This window comes from Paramisgurnus dabryanus, chromosome 9 (genome assembly GCF_030506205.2).
Source record: "Paramisgurnus dabryanus chromosome 9, PD_genome_1.1, whole genome shotgun sequence".
Lineage (NCBI taxonomy): Eukaryota > Metazoa > Chordata > Actinopteri > Cypriniformes > Cobitidae > Paramisgurnus > Paramisgurnus dabryanus.
In genome coordinates, this window is record NC_133345.1 from 332,501 (window position 1) to 345,925 (window position 13,425).

Consider the following 13,425-nt stretch of genomic DNA (forward strand, 5'->3'; position numbering starts at 1 on the left):
GGAAAAAATGACATAAATAATTAATTAATTAAATGCTTACAGAACCTGGTATTCCCAGGCGGTCTCCCATCCAAGTACTAACCAGGCCCGACCCTGCTTGGCTTCCGAGATCAGACGAGAGCGGGCGTGCTCAGGGTGGTGTGGCCGTAAGCGAGTGCGGACTTGATTTGAGAGACACTTCAAAACTATTGTGGCAACGCCATGCCATGGGAGAACGCTTACAGAAAGGACGCATTCATGGGAAAATATGACATAAATAAATATTTAATTAATTAAATGCTTACAGCACCTGGTATTCCCAGGCGGTCTCCCATCCAAGTACTAACCAGGCCCGACCCTGCTTGGCTTCCGAGATCAGACGAGAGCGGGCGTGCTCAGGGTGGTGTGGCCGTAAGCGAGTGCGGACTTGATTCGAGAGACACTTCAAAACTAATGTGGCAACGCGATGCCATGGGAGAACGCTTACAGAAAGGACGCATTCATGGGAAAAAATGACATAAAAAAATTATTAATTAATTAAATGCTTACAGCACCAGGTATTCCCAGGCGGTCTCCCATCCAAGTACTAACCAGGCCCGACCCTGCTTGGCTTCCGAGATCAGACGAGAGCGGGCTTGCTCAGGGTGGTGTGGCCGTAAGCGAGTGTTGACTCGATTCGAGAGACACTTCAAAACTAATGTGGCAACGCCATGCCATGGGAGAACGCTTACAGAAAGGACGCATTCATGGGAAAAATGACATAAATAATTAATTAATTAAATGCTTACAGCACCAGGTATTCCCAGGCGGTCTCCCATCCAAGTACTAACCAGGCCCGACCCTGCTTGGCTTCCGAGATCAGACGAGAGCGGGCGTGCTCAGGGTGGTGTGGCCGTAAGCGAGTGCGGACTTGATTCGAGAGACACTTCAAAACTAATGTGGCAACGCCATGCCATGGGAGAACGCTTACAGAAAGGACGCATTCATGGGAAAAATGACATAAATAATTAATTAATTAAATTCTTACAGCACCAGGTATTCCCAGGCGGTCTCCCATCCAAGTACTAACCAGGCCCGACCCTGCTTGGCTTCCGAGATCAGACGAGAGCGGGCGTGCTCAGGGTGGTGTGGCCGTAAACGAGTGCTGACTCGATTCGAGAGACACTTCAAGGCTAATGTGGCAACGCAATGACATCGGTAAATGGTTACAGAAAGGACGCATTCATGGGAAAAAATGATGGGTCTCCCATCCAAGTACTAACCAGGCCCGACCCTGCTTGGCTTCCGAGATCAGACGAGAGCGGGCGTGCTCAGGGTGGTGTGGCCGTAAGCAAGTGCTGACTCGCTTCGATAGACACTTCAAGACTTATGTGGCAACGCCATGACATCAGTGAACGCTTACAGAAAGATCGCATTAATGGGAAAAAATGACATAAAAAAATAATTAATTAATTAAATGCTTACAGCACCTGGTATTCCCAGGCGGTCTCCCATCCAAGTACTAACCAGGCCCGACCCTGCTTGGCTTCCGAGATCAGACGAGAGCGGGCGTGCTCAGGGTGGTGTGGCCGTAAGCGAGTGCGGACTTGATTCGAGAGACACTTCAAAACTAATGTGGCAACGCCATGCCATGGGAGAACGCTTACAGAAAGGACGCATTCATGGGAAAAAATGACATAAAAAAATAATTAATTAATTAAATGCTTACAGCACCTGGAATTCCCAGTCGGTCTCCAATCCAAGTACTAACCAGGCCCGACCCTGCTTGGCTTCCGAGATCAGACGAGAGCGGGCGTGCTCAGGGTGGTGTGGCCGTAAGCGAGTGCTGACTCGCTTCGATAGACACTTCAAGACTTATGTGGCAACGCCACGACATCAGTGAACGCTTACAGAAAGATCGCATTCATGGGAAAAAATGACATAAAAAAATAATTAATTAATTAAATGCTTACAGCACCTGGTATTCCCAGGCGGTCTCCCATCCAAGTACTAACCAGGCCCGACCCTGCTTGGCTTCCGAGATCAGACGAGAGCGGGCGTGCTCAGGGTGGTGTGGCCGTAAGCGAGTGCGGACTTGATTCGAGAGACACTTCAAAACTAATGTGGCAACGCCATGCCATGGGAGAACGCTTACAGAAAGGACGCATTCATGGGAAAAAATGACATAAAAAAATTATTAATTAATTAAATGCTTACAGCACCTGGTATTCCCAGGCGGTCTCCCATCCAAGTACTAACCAGGCCCGACCCTGCTTGGCTTCCGAGATCAGACGAGAGCGGGCGTGCTCAGGGTGGTGTGGCCATAAGCGAGTGCTGACTCGCTTCGATAGACACTTCAAGACTTATGTGGCAACGCCATGACATCAGTGAACGCTTACAGAAAGATCGCATTCATGGGAAAAAATGACATAAATAATTAATTAATTAAATGCTTACAGAACCTGGTATTCCCAGGCGGTCTCCCATCCAAGTACTAACCAGGCCCGACACTGCTTGGCTTCCGAGATCAGACGAGAGCGGGCTTGCTCAGGGTGGTGTGGCCGTAAGCGAGTGCTGACTCAATTCGAGAGACACTTCAAAACTAATGTGGCAACGCCATGCCATGGGAGAACGCTTACAGAAAGGACGCATTCATGGGAAAAATGACATAAATAATTAAATAATTAAATGCTTACAGCACCAGGTATTCCCAGGCGGTCTCCCATCCAAGTACTAACCAGGCCCGACCCTGCTTGGCTTCCGAGATCAGACGAGAGCGGGCGTGCTCAGGGTGGTGTGGCCGTAAGCGAGTGCGGACTTGATTCGAGAGACACTTCAAAACTAATGTGGCAACGCCATGTCATGGGAGAACGCTTACAGAAAGGACGCATTCATGGGAAAAATGACATAAATAATTAATTAATTAAATTCTTACAGCACCAGGTATTCCCAGGCGGTCTCCCATCCAAGTACTAACCAGGCCCGACCCTGCTTGGCTTCCGAGATCAGACGAGAGCGGGCGTGCTCAGGGTGGTGTGGCCGTAAACGAGTGCTGACTCGATTCGAGAGACACTTCAAGGCTAATGTGGCAACGCAATGACATCGGTAAATGGTTACAGAAAGGACGCATTCATGGGAAAAAATGACATAAAAAAAATAATTAATTAATTAAATGCTTACAGCACCTGGTATTCCCAGGCGGTCTCCAATCCAAGTACTAACCAGGCCCGATCCTGCTTGGCTTCCGAGATCAGACGAGAGCGGGCGTCCTCAGGGTGGTGTGGCCGTAAGCGAGTGCTGACTCGCTTCGATAGACACTTCAAGACTTATGTGGCAACGCCATGACATCAGTGAACGCTTACAGAAAGATCGCATTAATGGGAAAAAATGACATAAAAAAATAATTAATTAATTAAATGCTTACAGCACCTGGTATTCCCAGGCGGTCTCCCATCCAAGTACTAACCAGGCCCGACCCTGCTTGGCTTCCGAGATCAGACGAGAGCGGGCGTGCTCAGGGTGGTGTGGCCGTAAGCAAGTGCAGACTCGATTCGAGAGACACTTCAAAACTAATGTGGCAACGCCATGCCATGGGAGAACGCTTACAGAAAGGACGCATTCATGGGAAAATATGACATAAATAAATATTTAATTAATTAAATGCTTACAGCACCTGGTATTCCCAGGCGGTCTCCCATCCAAGTACTAACCAGGCCCGACCCTGCTTGGCTTCCGAGATCAGACGAGAGCGGGCGTGCTCAGGGTGGTGTGGCCGTAAGCGAGTGCGGACTTGATTCGAGAGACACTTCAAAACTAATGTGGCAACGCCATGCCATGGGAGAACGCTTACAGAAAGGACGCATTCATGGGAAAAAATGACATAAAAAAATTATTAATTAATTAAATGCTTACAGCACCTGGTATTCCCAGGCGGTCTCCCATCCAAGTACTAACCAGGCCCGACCCTGCTTGGCTTCCGAGATCAGACGAGAGCGGGCGTGCTCAGGGTGGTGTGGCCGTAAGCGAGTGCTGACTCGCTTCGATAGACACTTCAAGACTTATGTGGCAACACCATGACATCAGTGAACGCTTACAGAAAGATCGCATTCATGGGAAAAAATGACATAAATAATTAATTAATTAAATGCTTACAGAACCTGGTATTCCCAGGCGGTCTCCCATCCAAGTACTAACCAGGCCCGACCCTGCTTGGCTTCCGAGATCAGACGAGAGCGGGCTTGCTCAGGGTGGTGTGGCTGTAAGCGAGTGCTGACTCGATTCGAGAGACACTTCAAAACTAATGTGGCAACGCCATGCCATGGGAGAATGCTTACAGAAAGGACGCATTCATGGGAAAAATGACATAAATAATTAATTAAATGCTTACAGCACCAGGTATTCCCAGGCGGTCTCCCATCCAAGTACTAACCAGGCCCGACCCTGCTTGGCTTCCGAGATCAGAAGAGAGCGGGCGTGCTCAGGGTGGTGTGGCCGTAAACGAGTGCTGACTCGATTCGAGAGACACTTCAAGGCTAATGTGGCAACGCAATGACATCGATAAATGGTTACAGAAAGGACGCATTCATGGGAAAAAATGACATAAAAAAATAATTAATTAATTAAATGCTTACAGCACCTGGTATTCCCAGGCGGTCTCCCATGCAAGTACTAACCAGGCCCGACCCTGCTTGGCTTCCGAGATCAGACGAGAGCGGGCGTCCTCAGGGTGGTGTGGCCGTAAGCGAGTGCTGACTCGCTTCGATAGACACTTCAAGACTTATGTGGCAACGCCATGACATCAGTGAACGCTTACAGAAAGATCGCATTAATGGGAAAAAATGACATAAAAAAATAATTAATTAATTAAATGCTTACAGCACCTGGTATTCCCAGGCGGTATCCCATCCAAGTACTAACCAGGCCCGACCCTGCTTGGCTTCCGAGATCAGACGAGAGCGGGCGTGCTCAGGGTGGTGTGGCCGTAAACGAGTGCTGACTCGATTCGAGAGACACTTCAAGGCTAATGTGGCAACGCAATGACATCGGTAAATGGTTACAGAAAGGACGCATTCATGGGAAAATATGACATAAATAAATATTTAATTAATTAAATGCTTACAGCACCTGGTATTCCCAGGCGGTCTCCCATCCAAGTACTAACCAGGCCCGACCCTGCTTGGCTTCCGAGATCAGACGAGAGCGGGCGTGCTCAGGGTGGTGTGGCCGTAAGCGAGTGCGGACTTGATTCGAGAGACACTTCAAAACTAATGTGGCAACGCCATGCCATGGGAGAACGCTTACAGAAAGGACGCATTCATGGGAAAAAATGACATAAAAAATTATTAATTAATTAAATGCTTACAGCACCTGGTATTCCCAGGCGGTCTCCCATCCAAGTACTAACCAGGCCCGACCCTGCTTGGCTTCCGAGATCAGACGAGAGCGGGCGTGCTCAGGGTGGTGTGGCCGTAAGCGAGTGCTGACTCGCTTCGATAGACACTTCAAGACTTATGTGGCAACGCCATGACATCAGTGAACGCTTACAGAAAGATCGCATTCATGGGAAAAAATGACATAAATAATTAATTAATTAAATGCTTACAGAACCTGGTATTCCCAGGCGGTCTCCCATCCAAGTACTAACCAGGCCCGACCCTGCTTGGCTTCCGAGATCAGACGAGAGCGGGCTTGCTCAGGGTGGTGTGGCCGTAAGCGAGTGCTGACTCGATTCGAGAGACACTTCAAAACTAATGTGGCAACGCCATGCCATGGGAGAACGCTTACAGAAAGGACGCATTCATGGGAAAATATGACATAAATAAATATTTAATTAATTAAATGCTTACAGCACCTGGTATTCCCAGGCGGTCTCCCATCCAAGTACTAACCAGGCCCGACCCTGCTTGGCTTCCGAGATCAGACGAGAGCGGGCGTGCTCAGGGTGGTGTGGCCGTAAGCGAGTGCGGACTTGATTCGAGAGACACTTCAAAACTAATGTGGCAACGCCATGCCATGGGAGAACGCTTACAGAAAGGACGCATTCATGGGAAAAAATGACATAAAAAAATTATTAATTAATTAAATGCTTACAGCACCTGGTATTCCCAGGCGGTCTCCCATCCAAGTACTAACCAGGCCCGACCCTGCTTGGCTTCCGAGATCAGACGAGAGCGGGCGTGCTCAGGGTGGTGTGGCCGTAAGCGAGTGCTGACTCGCTTCGATAGACACTTCAAGACTTATGTGGCAACACCATGACATCAGTGAACGCTTACAGAAAGATCGCATTCATGGGAAAAAATGACATAAATAATTAATTAATTAAATGCTTACAGAACCTGGTATTCCCAGGCGGTCTCCCATCCAAGTACTAACCAGGCCCGACCCTGCTTGGCTTCCGAGATCAGACGAGAGCGGGCTTGCTCAGGGTGGTGTGGCCGTAAGCGAGTGCTGACTCGATTCGAGAGACACTTCAAAACTAATGTGGCAACGCCATGCCATGGGAGAATGCTTACAGAAAGGACGCATTCATGGGAAAAATGACATAAATAATTAATTAAATGCTTACAGCACCAGGTATTCCCAGGCGGTCTCCCATCCAAGTACTAACCAGGCCCGACCCTGCTTGGCTTCCGAGATCAGACGAGAGCGGGCGTGCTCAGGGTGGTGTGGCCGTAAACGAGTGCTGACTCGATTCGAGAGACACTTCAAGGCTAATGTGGCAACGCAATGACATCGATAAATGGTTACAGAAAGGACGCATTCATGGGAAAAAATGACATAAAAAAATAATTAATTAATTAAATGCTTACAGCACCTGGTATTCCCAGGCGGTCTCCCATCCAAGTACTAACCAGGCCCGACCCTGCTTGGCTTCCGAGATCAGGCGAGAGCGGGCGTGCTCAGGGTGGTGTGGCCGTAAGCGAGTGCTGACTCGCTTCGATAGACACTTCAAGACTAATGTGGCAACGCCATGACATCAGTGAACGCTTACAGAAAGATCGCATTCATGGGAAAAAATGACATAAAAAAATTATTAATTAATTAAATGCTTACAGCACCTGGTATTCCCAGGCGGTCTCCCATCCAAGTACTAACCAGGCCCGACCCTGCTTGGCTTCCGAGATCAGACGAGAGCGGGCGTGCTCAGGGTGGTGTGGCCGTAAGCGAGTGCTGACTCGCTTCGATAGACACTTCAAGACTTATGTGGCAACGCCATGACATCAGTGAACGCTTACAGAAAGATCGCATTCATGGGAAAAAATGACATAAAAAAATTATTAATTAATTAAATGCTTACAGAACCTGGTATTCCCAGGCGGTCTCCCATCCAAGTACTAACCAGGCCCGACCCTGCTTGGTTTCCGAGATCAGACGAGAGCGGGCTTGCTCAGGGTGGTGTGGCCGTAAGCGAGTGCTGACTCGATTCGAGAGACACTTCAAAACTAATGTGGCAACGCCATGCCATGGGAGAATGCTTACAGAAAGGACGCATTCATGGGAAAAATGACATAAATAATTAATTAATTAAATGCTTACAGCACCAGGTATTCCCAGGCGGTCTCCCATCCAAGTACTAACCAGGCCCGACCCTGCTTGGCTTCCGAGATCAGACGAGAGCGGGCGTGCTCAGGGTGGTGTGGCCGTAAACGAGTGCTGACTCGATTCGAGAGAAACTTCAAGGCTAATGTGGCAACACAATGACATCGGTAAATAGTTACAGAAAGGACGCATTCATGGGAAAAAATGACATAAAAACATAATTAATTAATTAAATGCTTACAGCACCTGGTATTCCCAGGCGGTCTCCCATCCAAGTACTTACCAGGCCCGACCCTGCTTGGCTTCCGAGATCAGACGAGAGCGGGCGTGCTCAGGGTGGTGTGGCCGTAAGCGAGTGCTGACTCGCTTCGATAGACACTTCAAGACTTATGTGGCAACGCCATGACATCAGTGAACGCTTACAGAAAGATCGCATTCATGGGAAAAAATGACATAAATAATTAATTAATTAAATGCTTACAGCACCTGGTATTCCCAGGCGGTCTCCCATCCAAGTACTAACCAGGCCCGACCCTGCTTGGCTTCCGAGATCAGACGAGAGCGGGCGTGCTCAGGGTGGTGTGGCCATAAGCGAGTGCTGACTCGCTTCGATAGACACTTCAAGACTTATGTGGCAACGCCATGACATCAGTGAACGCTTACAGAAAGATCGCATTCATGGGAAAAAATGACATAAAAAAATAATTAATTAATTAAATGCTTACAGCACCTGGTATTCCCAGGCGGTCTCCCATCCAAGTACTAACCAGGCCCGACCCTGCTTGGCTTCCGAGATCAGACGAGAGCGGGCGTGCTCAGGGTGGTGTGGCCGTAAGCGAGTGCAGACTCGATTCGAGAGACACTTCAAAACTAATGTGGCAACGCCATGCCATGGGAGAACGCTTACAGAAAGGACGCATTCATGGGAAAATATGACATAAATAAATATTTAATTAATTAAATGCTTACAGCACCTGGTATTCCCAGGCGGTCTCCCATCCAAGTACTAACCAGGCCCGACCCTGCTTGGCTTCCGAGATCAGACGAGAGCGGGCGTGCTCAGGGTGGTGTGGCCGTAAGCGAGTGTTGACTCGCTTCGATAGACACTTCAAGACTTATGTGGCAACGCCATGACATCAGTGAACGCTTACAGAAAGATCGCATTCATGGGAAAAAATGAAATAAATAATTAATTAATTAAATGCTTACAGAACCTGGTATTCCCAGGCGGTCTCCCATCCAAGTACTAACCAGGCCCGACCCTGCTTGGCTTCCGAGATCAGACGAGAGCGGGCTTGCTCAGGGTGGTGTGGCCGTAAGCGAGTGCTGATTCGATTCGAGAGACACTTCAAAACTAATGTGGCAACGCCATGCCATGGGAGAATGCTTACAGAAAGGACGCATTCATGGGAAAAAATGACATAAATAATTAATTAATTAAATGCTTACAGAACCTGGTATTCCCAGGCGGTCTCCCATCCAAGTACTAACCAGGCCCGACCCTGCTTGGCTACCGAGATCAGACGAGAGCGGGCGTGCTCAGGGTGGTGTGGCCGTAAACGAGTGCTGACTCGATTCGAGAGACACTTCAAGGCTAATGTGGCAACGCAATGACATCGGTAAATGGTTACAGAAAGGACGCATTCATGGGAAAAAATGACATAAAAAAATAATTAATTAATTAAATGCTTACAGCACCTGGTATTCCCAGGCGGTCTCCCATCCAAGTACTAACCAGGCCCGACCCTGCTTGGCTTCCGAGATCAGACGAGAGCGGGCGTGCTCAGGGTGGTGTGGCCGTAAGCGAGTGCGGACTTGATTCGAGAGACACTTCAAAACTAATGTGGCAACGCCATGCCATGGGAGAACGCTTACAGAAAGGACGCATTCATGGGAAAAAATGACATAAAAAAATTATTAATTAATTAAATGCTTACAGCACCTGGTATTCCCAGGCGGTCTCCCATCCAAGTACTAACCAGGCCCGACCCTGCTTGGCTTCCGAGATCAGACGAGAGCGGGCGTGCTCAGGGTGGTGTGGCCGTAAGCGAGTGCTGACTCGCTTCGATAGACACTTCAAGACTTATGTGGCAACGCCATGACATCAGTGAACGCTTACAGAAAGATCGCATTCATGGGAAAAAATGACATAAATAATTAATTAATTAAATGCTTACAGAACCTGGTATTCCCAGGCGGTCTCCCATCCAAGTACTAACCAGGCCCGACCCTGCTTGGCTTCCGAGATCAGACGAGAGCGGGCTTGCTCAGGGTGGTGTGGCCGTAAGCGAGTGCTGACTCGATTCGAGAGACACTTCAAAACTAATGTGGCAACGCCATGCCATGGGAGAATGCTTACAGAAAGGACGCATTCATGGGAAAAATGACATAAATAATTAATTAATTAAATGCTTACAGCACCAGGTATTCCCAGGCGGTCTCCCATCCAAGTACTAACCAGGCCCGACCCTGCTTGGCTTCCGAGATCAGACGAGAGCGGGCGTGCTCAGGGTGGTGTGGCCGTAAACGAGTGCTGACTCGATTCGAGAGACACTTCAAGGCTAATGTGGCAACGCAATGACATCGGTAAATGGTTACAGAAAGGACGCATTCATGGGAAAAAATGACATAAAAAAATAATTAATTAATTAAATGCTTACAGCACCTGGTATTCCCAGGCGGTCTCCCATCCAAGTACTAACCAGGCCCGACCCTGCTTGGCTTCCGAGATCAGACGAGAGCGGGCGTGCTCAGGGTGGTGTGGCCGTAAGCGAGTGCTGACTCGCTTCGATAGACACTTTAAGACTAATGTGGCAACGCCATGACATCAGTGAACGCTTACAGAAAGATCGCATTCATGGGAAAAAATGACATAAAAAAATTATTAATTAATTAAATGCTTACAGCACCTGGTATTCCCAGGCGGTCTCCCATCCAAGTACTAACCAGGCCCGACCCTGCTTGGCTTCCGAGATCAGACGAGAGCGGGCGTGCTCAGGGTGGTGTGGCCGTAAGCGAGTGCTGACTCGCTTCGATAGACACTTCAAGACTTATGTGGCAACGCCATGACATCAGTGAACGCTTACAGAAAGATCGCATTCATGGGAAAAAATGACATAAATAATTAATTAATTAAATGCTTACAGCACCTGGTATTCCCAGGCGGTCTCCCATCCAAGTACTAACCAGGCCCGACCCTGCTTGGTTTCCGAGATCAGACAAGAGCGGGCTTGCTCAGGGTGGTGTGGCCGTAAACGAGTGCTGACTCGATTCGAGAGACACTTCAAAACTAATGTGGCAACGCCATGCCATGGGAGAATGCTTACAGAAAGGACGCATTCATGGGAAAAATGACATAAATAATTAATTAATTAAATGCTTACAGCACCAGGTATTCCCAGGCGGTCTCCCATCCAAGTACTAACCGGGCCCGACCCTGCTTGGCTTCCGAGATCAGACGAGAGCGGGCGTGCTCAGGGTGGTGTGGCCGTAAACGAGTGCTGACTCGATTCGAGAGACACTTCAAGGCTAATGTGGCAACGCAATGACATCGGTAAATGGTTACAGAAAGGACGCATTCATGGGAAAAAATGACATAAAAAAATAATTAATTAATTAAATGCTTACAGCACCTGGTATTCCCAGGCGGTCTCCCATCCAAGTACTTACCAGGCCCGACCCTGCTTGGCTTCCGAGATCAGACGAGAGCGGGCGTGCTCAGGGTGGTGTGGCCGTAAGGGAGTGCTGACTCGCTTCGATAGACACTTCAAGACTTATGTGGCAACGCCATGACATCAGTGAACGCTTACAGAAAGATCGCATTCATGGGAAAAAATGATATAAATAATTAATTAATTAAATGCTTACAGCACCTGATATTCCCAGGCGGTCTCCCATCCAAGTACTAACCAGGCCCGACCCTGCTTGGCTTCCGAGATCAGACGAGAGCGGGCGTGCTCAGGGTGGTGTGGCCATAAGCGAGTGCTGACTCGCTTCGATAGACACTTCAAGACTTATGTGGCAACGCCATGACATCAGTGAACGCTTACAGAAAGATCGCATTCATGGGAAAAAATGACATAAAAAAATAATTAATTAATTAAATGCTTACAGCACCTGGTATTCCCAGGCGGTCTCCCATCCAAGTACTAACCAGGCCCGACCCTGCTTGGCTTCCGAGATCAGACGAGAGCGGGCGTGCTCAGGGTGGTGTGGCCGTAAGCGAGTGCAGACTCGATTCGAGAGACACTTCAAAACTAATGTGGCAACGCCATGCCATGGGAGAACGCTTACAGAAAGGACGCATTCATGGGAAAATATGACATAAATAAATATTTAATTAATTAAATGCTTACAGCACCTGGTATTCCCAGGCGGTCTCCCATCCAAGTACTAACCAGGCCCGACCCTGCTTGGCTTCCGAGATCAGACGAGAGCGGGCGTGCTCAGGGTGGTGTGGCCGTAAGCGAGTGCTGACTCGCTTCGATAGACACTTCAAGACTTATGTGGCAACGCCATGACATCAGTGAACGCTTACAGAAAGATCGCATTCATGGGAAAAAATGACATAAATAATTAATTAATTAAATGCTTACAGAACCTGGTATTCCCAGGCGGTCTCCCATTCAAGTACTAACCAGGCCCGACCCTGCTTGGCTTCCGAGATCAGACGAGAGCGGGCTTGCTCAGGGTGGTGTGGCCGTAAGCGAGTGCTGATTCGATTCGAGAGACACTTCAAAACTAATGTGGCAACGCCATGCCATGGGAGAATGCTTACAGAAAGGACGCATTCATGGGAAAAATGACATAAATAATTAATTAATTAAATGCTTACAGCACTAGGTATTCTCAGGCGGTCTTCCATCCAAGTACTAACCAGGCCCGACCCTGCTTGGCTTCCGAGATCAGACGAGAGCGGGCGTGCTCAGGGTGGTGTGGCCGTAAACGAGTGCTGACTCGATTCGAGAGACACTTCAAGGCTAATGTGGCAACGCAATGACATCGGTAAATGGTTACAGAAAGGACGCATTCATGGGAAAAAATGACATAAAAAAATAATTAATTAATTAAATGCTTACAGCACCTGGTATTCCCAGGCGGTCTCCCATCCAAGTACTTACCAGGCCCGACCCTGCTTGGCTTCCGAGATCAGACGAGAGCGGGCGTGCTCAGGGTGGTGTGGCCGTAAGCGAGTGCTGACTCGCTTCGATAGACACTTCAAGACTTATGTGGCAACGCCATGACATCAGTGAACGCTTACAGAAAGATCGCATTCATGGGAAAAAATGACATAAATAATTAATTAATTAAATGCTTACAGCACCTGATATTCCCAGGCGGTCTCCCATCCAAGTACTAACCAGGCCCGACCCTGCTTGGCTTCCGAGATCAGACGAGAGCGGGCGTGCTCAGGGTGGTGTGGCCATAAGCGAGTGCTGACTCGCTTCGATAGACACTTCAAGACTTATGTGGCAACGCCATGACATCAGTGAACGCTTACAGAAAGATCGCATTCATGGGAAAAAATGACATAAAAAAATAATTAATTAATTAAATGCTTACAGCACCTGGTATTCCCAGGCGGTCTCCCATTCAAGTACTAACCAGGCCCGACCCTGCTTGGCTTCCGAGATCAGACGAGAGCGGGCGTGCTCAGGGTGGTGTCGCCGTAAGCGAGTGCAGACTCGATTCGAGAGACACTTCAAAACTAATGTGGCAACGCCATGCCATGGGAGAACGCTTACAGAAAGGACGCATTCATGGAAAAATATGACATAAATAAATATTTAATTAATTAAATGCTTACAGCACCTGGTATTCCCAGGCGGTCTCCCATCCAAGTACTATCCAGGCCCGACCCTGCTTGGCTTCCGAGATCAGACGAGAGCGGGCGTGCTCAGGGTGGTGTGGCTGTAAGCGAGTGCTGAC

General features: G+C 48.6%; 42 non-coding genes and 13 pseudogenes across 42 annotated transcripts; all 55 read right to left on the minus strand.

The window, feature by feature from the left end:
* Positions 1–33: 33 nt before the first annotated feature.
* Positions 34–152, minus strand: LOC135759161 (5S ribosomal RNA). Its single transcript, XR_010536716.1, has one exon. It is a non-coding gene; the product is annotated as a 5S ribosomal RNA (ribosomal RNA).
* A 125-nt stretch (positions 153–277) lies between these two features.
* LOC135759698 (5S ribosomal RNA) lies at positions 278–396 on the minus strand. The gene has a single exon (XR_010536972.1). It is a non-coding gene; the product is annotated as a 5S ribosomal RNA (ribosomal RNA).
* Positions 397–521: 125 nt separating this feature from the next.
* Positions 522–640, minus strand: LOC135759136 (5S ribosomal RNA). The gene has a single exon (XR_010536693.1). It is a non-coding gene; the product is annotated as a 5S ribosomal RNA (ribosomal RNA).
* A 120-nt stretch (positions 641–760) lies between these two features.
* On the minus strand, positions 761–879 carry LOC135759775 (5S ribosomal RNA). Its single transcript, XR_010537049.1, has one exon. It is a non-coding gene; the product is annotated as a 5S ribosomal RNA (ribosomal RNA).
* Positions 880–999: 120 nt separating this feature from the next.
* LOC135759185 (5S ribosomal RNA) lies at positions 1,000–1,118 on the minus strand. Its single transcript, XR_010536739.1, has one exon. It is a non-coding gene; the product is annotated as a 5S ribosomal RNA (ribosomal RNA).
* A 318-nt stretch (positions 1,119–1,436) lies between these two features.
* On the minus strand, positions 1,437–1,555 carry LOC135759699 (5S ribosomal RNA). The gene has a single exon (XR_010536973.1). It is a non-coding gene; the product is annotated as a 5S ribosomal RNA (ribosomal RNA).
* A 125-nt stretch (positions 1,556–1,680) lies between these two features.
* On the minus strand, positions 1,681–1,799 carry LOC135759323 (5S ribosomal RNA; annotated as a pseudogene).
* A 125-nt stretch (positions 1,800–1,924) lies between these two features.
* LOC135759700 (5S ribosomal RNA) lies at positions 1,925–2,043 on the minus strand. Its single transcript, XR_010536974.1, has one exon. It is a non-coding gene; the product is annotated as a 5S ribosomal RNA (ribosomal RNA).
* A 125-nt stretch (positions 2,044–2,168) lies between these two features.
* On the minus strand, positions 2,169–2,287 carry LOC135759872 (5S ribosomal RNA). Its single transcript, XR_010537143.1, has one exon. It is a non-coding gene; the product is annotated as a 5S ribosomal RNA (ribosomal RNA).
* Positions 2,288–2,408: 121 nt separating this feature from the next.
* LOC135759488 (5S ribosomal RNA) lies at positions 2,409–2,527 on the minus strand (annotated as a pseudogene).
* Positions 2,528–2,647: 120 nt separating this feature from the next.
* LOC135759776 (5S ribosomal RNA) lies at positions 2,648–2,766 on the minus strand. Its single transcript, XR_010537050.1, has one exon. It is a non-coding gene; the product is annotated as a 5S ribosomal RNA (ribosomal RNA).
* A 120-nt stretch (positions 2,767–2,886) lies between these two features.
* Positions 2,887–3,005, minus strand: LOC135759186 (5S ribosomal RNA). Its single transcript, XR_010536740.1, has one exon. It is a non-coding gene; the product is annotated as a 5S ribosomal RNA (ribosomal RNA).
* Positions 3,006–3,131: 126 nt separating this feature from the next.
* LOC135759464 (5S ribosomal RNA) lies at positions 3,132–3,250 on the minus strand (annotated as a pseudogene).
* Positions 3,251–3,375: 125 nt separating this feature from the next.
* LOC135759701 (5S ribosomal RNA) lies at positions 3,376–3,494 on the minus strand. The gene has a single exon (XR_010536975.1). It is a non-coding gene; the product is annotated as a 5S ribosomal RNA (ribosomal RNA).
* Positions 3,495–3,619: 125 nt separating this feature from the next.
* On the minus strand, positions 3,620–3,738 carry LOC135759702 (5S ribosomal RNA). The gene has a single exon (XR_010536976.1). It is a non-coding gene; the product is annotated as a 5S ribosomal RNA (ribosomal RNA).
* Positions 3,739–3,863: 125 nt separating this feature from the next.
* LOC135759703 (5S ribosomal RNA) lies at positions 3,864–3,982 on the minus strand. The gene has a single exon (XR_010536977.1). It is a non-coding gene; the product is annotated as a 5S ribosomal RNA (ribosomal RNA).
* Positions 3,983–4,103: 121 nt separating this feature from the next.
* Positions 4,104–4,222, minus strand: LOC135759402 (5S ribosomal RNA; annotated as a pseudogene).
* Positions 4,223–4,338: 116 nt separating this feature from the next.
* Positions 4,339–4,457, minus strand: LOC135759984 (5S ribosomal RNA). Its single transcript, XR_010537252.1, has one exon. It is a non-coding gene; the product is annotated as a 5S ribosomal RNA (ribosomal RNA).
* Positions 4,458–4,582: 125 nt separating this feature from the next.
* On the minus strand, positions 4,583–4,701 carry LOC135759097 (5S ribosomal RNA). Its single transcript, XR_010536654.1, has one exon. It is a non-coding gene; the product is annotated as a 5S ribosomal RNA (ribosomal RNA).
* Positions 4,702–4,826: 125 nt separating this feature from the next.
* LOC135760008 (5S ribosomal RNA) lies at positions 4,827–4,945 on the minus strand. The gene has a single exon (XR_010537275.1). It is a non-coding gene; the product is annotated as a 5S ribosomal RNA (ribosomal RNA).
* A 125-nt stretch (positions 4,946–5,070) lies between these two features.
* LOC135759704 (5S ribosomal RNA) lies at positions 5,071–5,189 on the minus strand. Its single transcript, XR_010536978.1, has one exon. It is a non-coding gene; the product is annotated as a 5S ribosomal RNA (ribosomal RNA).
* A 124-nt stretch (positions 5,190–5,313) lies between these two features.
* Positions 5,314–5,432, minus strand: LOC135759705 (5S ribosomal RNA). Its single transcript, XR_010536979.1, has one exon. It is a non-coding gene; the product is annotated as a 5S ribosomal RNA (ribosomal RNA).
* Positions 5,433–5,553: 121 nt separating this feature from the next.
* Positions 5,554–5,672, minus strand: LOC135759379 (5S ribosomal RNA; annotated as a pseudogene).
* Positions 5,673–5,797: 125 nt separating this feature from the next.
* On the minus strand, positions 5,798–5,916 carry LOC135759707 (5S ribosomal RNA). The gene has a single exon (XR_010536981.1). It is a non-coding gene; the product is annotated as a 5S ribosomal RNA (ribosomal RNA).
* Positions 5,917–6,041: 125 nt separating this feature from the next.
* Positions 6,042–6,160, minus strand: LOC135759708 (5S ribosomal RNA). Its single transcript, XR_010536982.1, has one exon. It is a non-coding gene; the product is annotated as a 5S ribosomal RNA (ribosomal RNA).
* A 121-nt stretch (positions 6,161–6,281) lies between these two features.
* Positions 6,282–6,400, minus strand: LOC135759381 (5S ribosomal RNA; annotated as a pseudogene).
* Positions 6,401–6,516: 116 nt separating this feature from the next.
* Positions 6,517–6,635, minus strand: LOC135759895 (5S ribosomal RNA). The gene has a single exon (XR_010537165.1). It is a non-coding gene; the product is annotated as a 5S ribosomal RNA (ribosomal RNA).
* Positions 6,636–6,760: 125 nt separating this feature from the next.
* On the minus strand, positions 6,761–6,879 carry LOC135759094 (5S ribosomal RNA). Its single transcript, XR_010536652.1, has one exon. It is a non-coding gene; the product is annotated as a 5S ribosomal RNA (ribosomal RNA).
* A 125-nt stretch (positions 6,880–7,004) lies between these two features.
* LOC135759709 (5S ribosomal RNA) lies at positions 7,005–7,123 on the minus strand. The gene has a single exon (XR_010536983.1). It is a non-coding gene; the product is annotated as a 5S ribosomal RNA (ribosomal RNA).
* A 125-nt stretch (positions 7,124–7,248) lies between these two features.
* LOC135759416 (5S ribosomal RNA) lies at positions 7,249–7,367 on the minus strand (annotated as a pseudogene).
* A 120-nt stretch (positions 7,368–7,487) lies between these two features.
* LOC135759896 (5S ribosomal RNA) lies at positions 7,488–7,606 on the minus strand. The gene has a single exon (XR_010537166.1). It is a non-coding gene; the product is annotated as a 5S ribosomal RNA (ribosomal RNA).
* A 125-nt stretch (positions 7,607–7,731) lies between these two features.
* On the minus strand, positions 7,732–7,850 carry LOC135759847 (5S ribosomal RNA). The gene has a single exon (XR_010537118.1). It is a non-coding gene; the product is annotated as a 5S ribosomal RNA (ribosomal RNA).
* A 121-nt stretch (positions 7,851–7,971) lies between these two features.
* LOC135759873 (5S ribosomal RNA) lies at positions 7,972–8,090 on the minus strand. The gene has a single exon (XR_010537144.1). It is a non-coding gene; the product is annotated as a 5S ribosomal RNA (ribosomal RNA).
* Positions 8,091–8,215: 125 nt separating this feature from the next.
* On the minus strand, positions 8,216–8,334 carry LOC135759710 (5S ribosomal RNA). The gene has a single exon (XR_010536984.1). It is a non-coding gene; the product is annotated as a 5S ribosomal RNA (ribosomal RNA).
* Positions 8,335–8,459: 125 nt separating this feature from the next.
* LOC135759711 (5S ribosomal RNA) lies at positions 8,460–8,578 on the minus strand. The gene has a single exon (XR_010536985.1). It is a non-coding gene; the product is annotated as a 5S ribosomal RNA (ribosomal RNA).
* A 121-nt stretch (positions 8,579–8,699) lies between these two features.
* On the minus strand, positions 8,700–8,818 carry LOC135759382 (5S ribosomal RNA; annotated as a pseudogene).
* A 121-nt stretch (positions 8,819–8,939) lies between these two features.
* Positions 8,940–9,058, minus strand: LOC135759303 (5S ribosomal RNA; annotated as a pseudogene).
* Positions 9,059–9,183: 125 nt separating this feature from the next.
* LOC135759712 (5S ribosomal RNA) lies at positions 9,184–9,302 on the minus strand. Its single transcript, XR_010536986.1, has one exon. It is a non-coding gene; the product is annotated as a 5S ribosomal RNA (ribosomal RNA).
* A 125-nt stretch (positions 9,303–9,427) lies between these two features.
* LOC135759713 (5S ribosomal RNA) lies at positions 9,428–9,546 on the minus strand. The gene has a single exon (XR_010536987.1). It is a non-coding gene; the product is annotated as a 5S ribosomal RNA (ribosomal RNA).
* A 121-nt stretch (positions 9,547–9,667) lies between these two features.
* LOC135759384 (5S ribosomal RNA) lies at positions 9,668–9,786 on the minus strand (annotated as a pseudogene).
* Positions 9,787–9,906: 120 nt separating this feature from the next.
* LOC135759897 (5S ribosomal RNA) lies at positions 9,907–10,025 on the minus strand. The gene has a single exon (XR_010537167.1). It is a non-coding gene; the product is annotated as a 5S ribosomal RNA (ribosomal RNA).
* Positions 10,026–10,150: 125 nt separating this feature from the next.
* On the minus strand, positions 10,151–10,269 carry LOC135759714 (5S ribosomal RNA). Its single transcript, XR_010536988.1, has one exon. It is a non-coding gene; the product is annotated as a 5S ribosomal RNA (ribosomal RNA).
* A 125-nt stretch (positions 10,270–10,394) lies between these two features.
* LOC135759715 (5S ribosomal RNA) lies at positions 10,395–10,513 on the minus strand. The gene has a single exon (XR_010536989.1). It is a non-coding gene; the product is annotated as a 5S ribosomal RNA (ribosomal RNA).
* Positions 10,514–10,634: 121 nt separating this feature from the next.
* On the minus strand, positions 10,635–10,753 carry LOC135759450 (5S ribosomal RNA; annotated as a pseudogene).
* Positions 10,754–10,873: 120 nt separating this feature from the next.
* On the minus strand, positions 10,874–10,992 carry LOC135759939 (5S ribosomal RNA). The gene has a single exon (XR_010537207.1). It is a non-coding gene; the product is annotated as a 5S ribosomal RNA (ribosomal RNA).
* Positions 10,993–11,117: 125 nt separating this feature from the next.
* On the minus strand, positions 11,118–11,236 carry LOC135759188 (5S ribosomal RNA). Its single transcript, XR_010536742.1, has one exon. It is a non-coding gene; the product is annotated as a 5S ribosomal RNA (ribosomal RNA).
* A 121-nt stretch (positions 11,237–11,357) lies between these two features.
* LOC135759981 (5S ribosomal RNA) lies at positions 11,358–11,476 on the minus strand. The gene has a single exon (XR_010537249.1). It is a non-coding gene; the product is annotated as a 5S ribosomal RNA (ribosomal RNA).
* A 125-nt stretch (positions 11,477–11,601) lies between these two features.
* On the minus strand, positions 11,602–11,720 carry LOC135759716 (5S ribosomal RNA). Its single transcript, XR_010536990.1, has one exon. It is a non-coding gene; the product is annotated as a 5S ribosomal RNA (ribosomal RNA).
* Positions 11,721–11,845: 125 nt separating this feature from the next.
* Positions 11,846–11,964, minus strand: LOC135759718 (5S ribosomal RNA). Its single transcript, XR_010536992.1, has one exon. It is a non-coding gene; the product is annotated as a 5S ribosomal RNA (ribosomal RNA).
* Positions 11,965–12,085: 121 nt separating this feature from the next.
* LOC135759452 (5S ribosomal RNA) lies at positions 12,086–12,204 on the minus strand (annotated as a pseudogene).
* A 120-nt stretch (positions 12,205–12,324) lies between these two features.
* Positions 12,325–12,443, minus strand: LOC135759426 (5S ribosomal RNA; annotated as a pseudogene).
* A 125-nt stretch (positions 12,444–12,568) lies between these two features.
* LOC135759848 (5S ribosomal RNA) lies at positions 12,569–12,687 on the minus strand. The gene has a single exon (XR_010537119.1). It is a non-coding gene; the product is annotated as a 5S ribosomal RNA (ribosomal RNA).
* A 121-nt stretch (positions 12,688–12,808) lies between these two features.
* LOC135759982 (5S ribosomal RNA) lies at positions 12,809–12,927 on the minus strand. The gene has a single exon (XR_010537250.1). It is a non-coding gene; the product is annotated as a 5S ribosomal RNA (ribosomal RNA).
* A 125-nt stretch (positions 12,928–13,052) lies between these two features.
* LOC135759113 (5S ribosomal RNA) lies at positions 13,053–13,171 on the minus strand. Its single transcript, XR_010536670.1, has one exon. It is a non-coding gene; the product is annotated as a 5S ribosomal RNA (ribosomal RNA).
* Positions 13,172–13,296: 125 nt separating this feature from the next.
* Positions 13,297–13,415, minus strand: LOC135759825 (5S ribosomal RNA). The gene has a single exon (XR_010537097.1). It is a non-coding gene; the product is annotated as a 5S ribosomal RNA (ribosomal RNA).
* Positions 13,416–13,425: the final 10 nt, after the last annotated feature.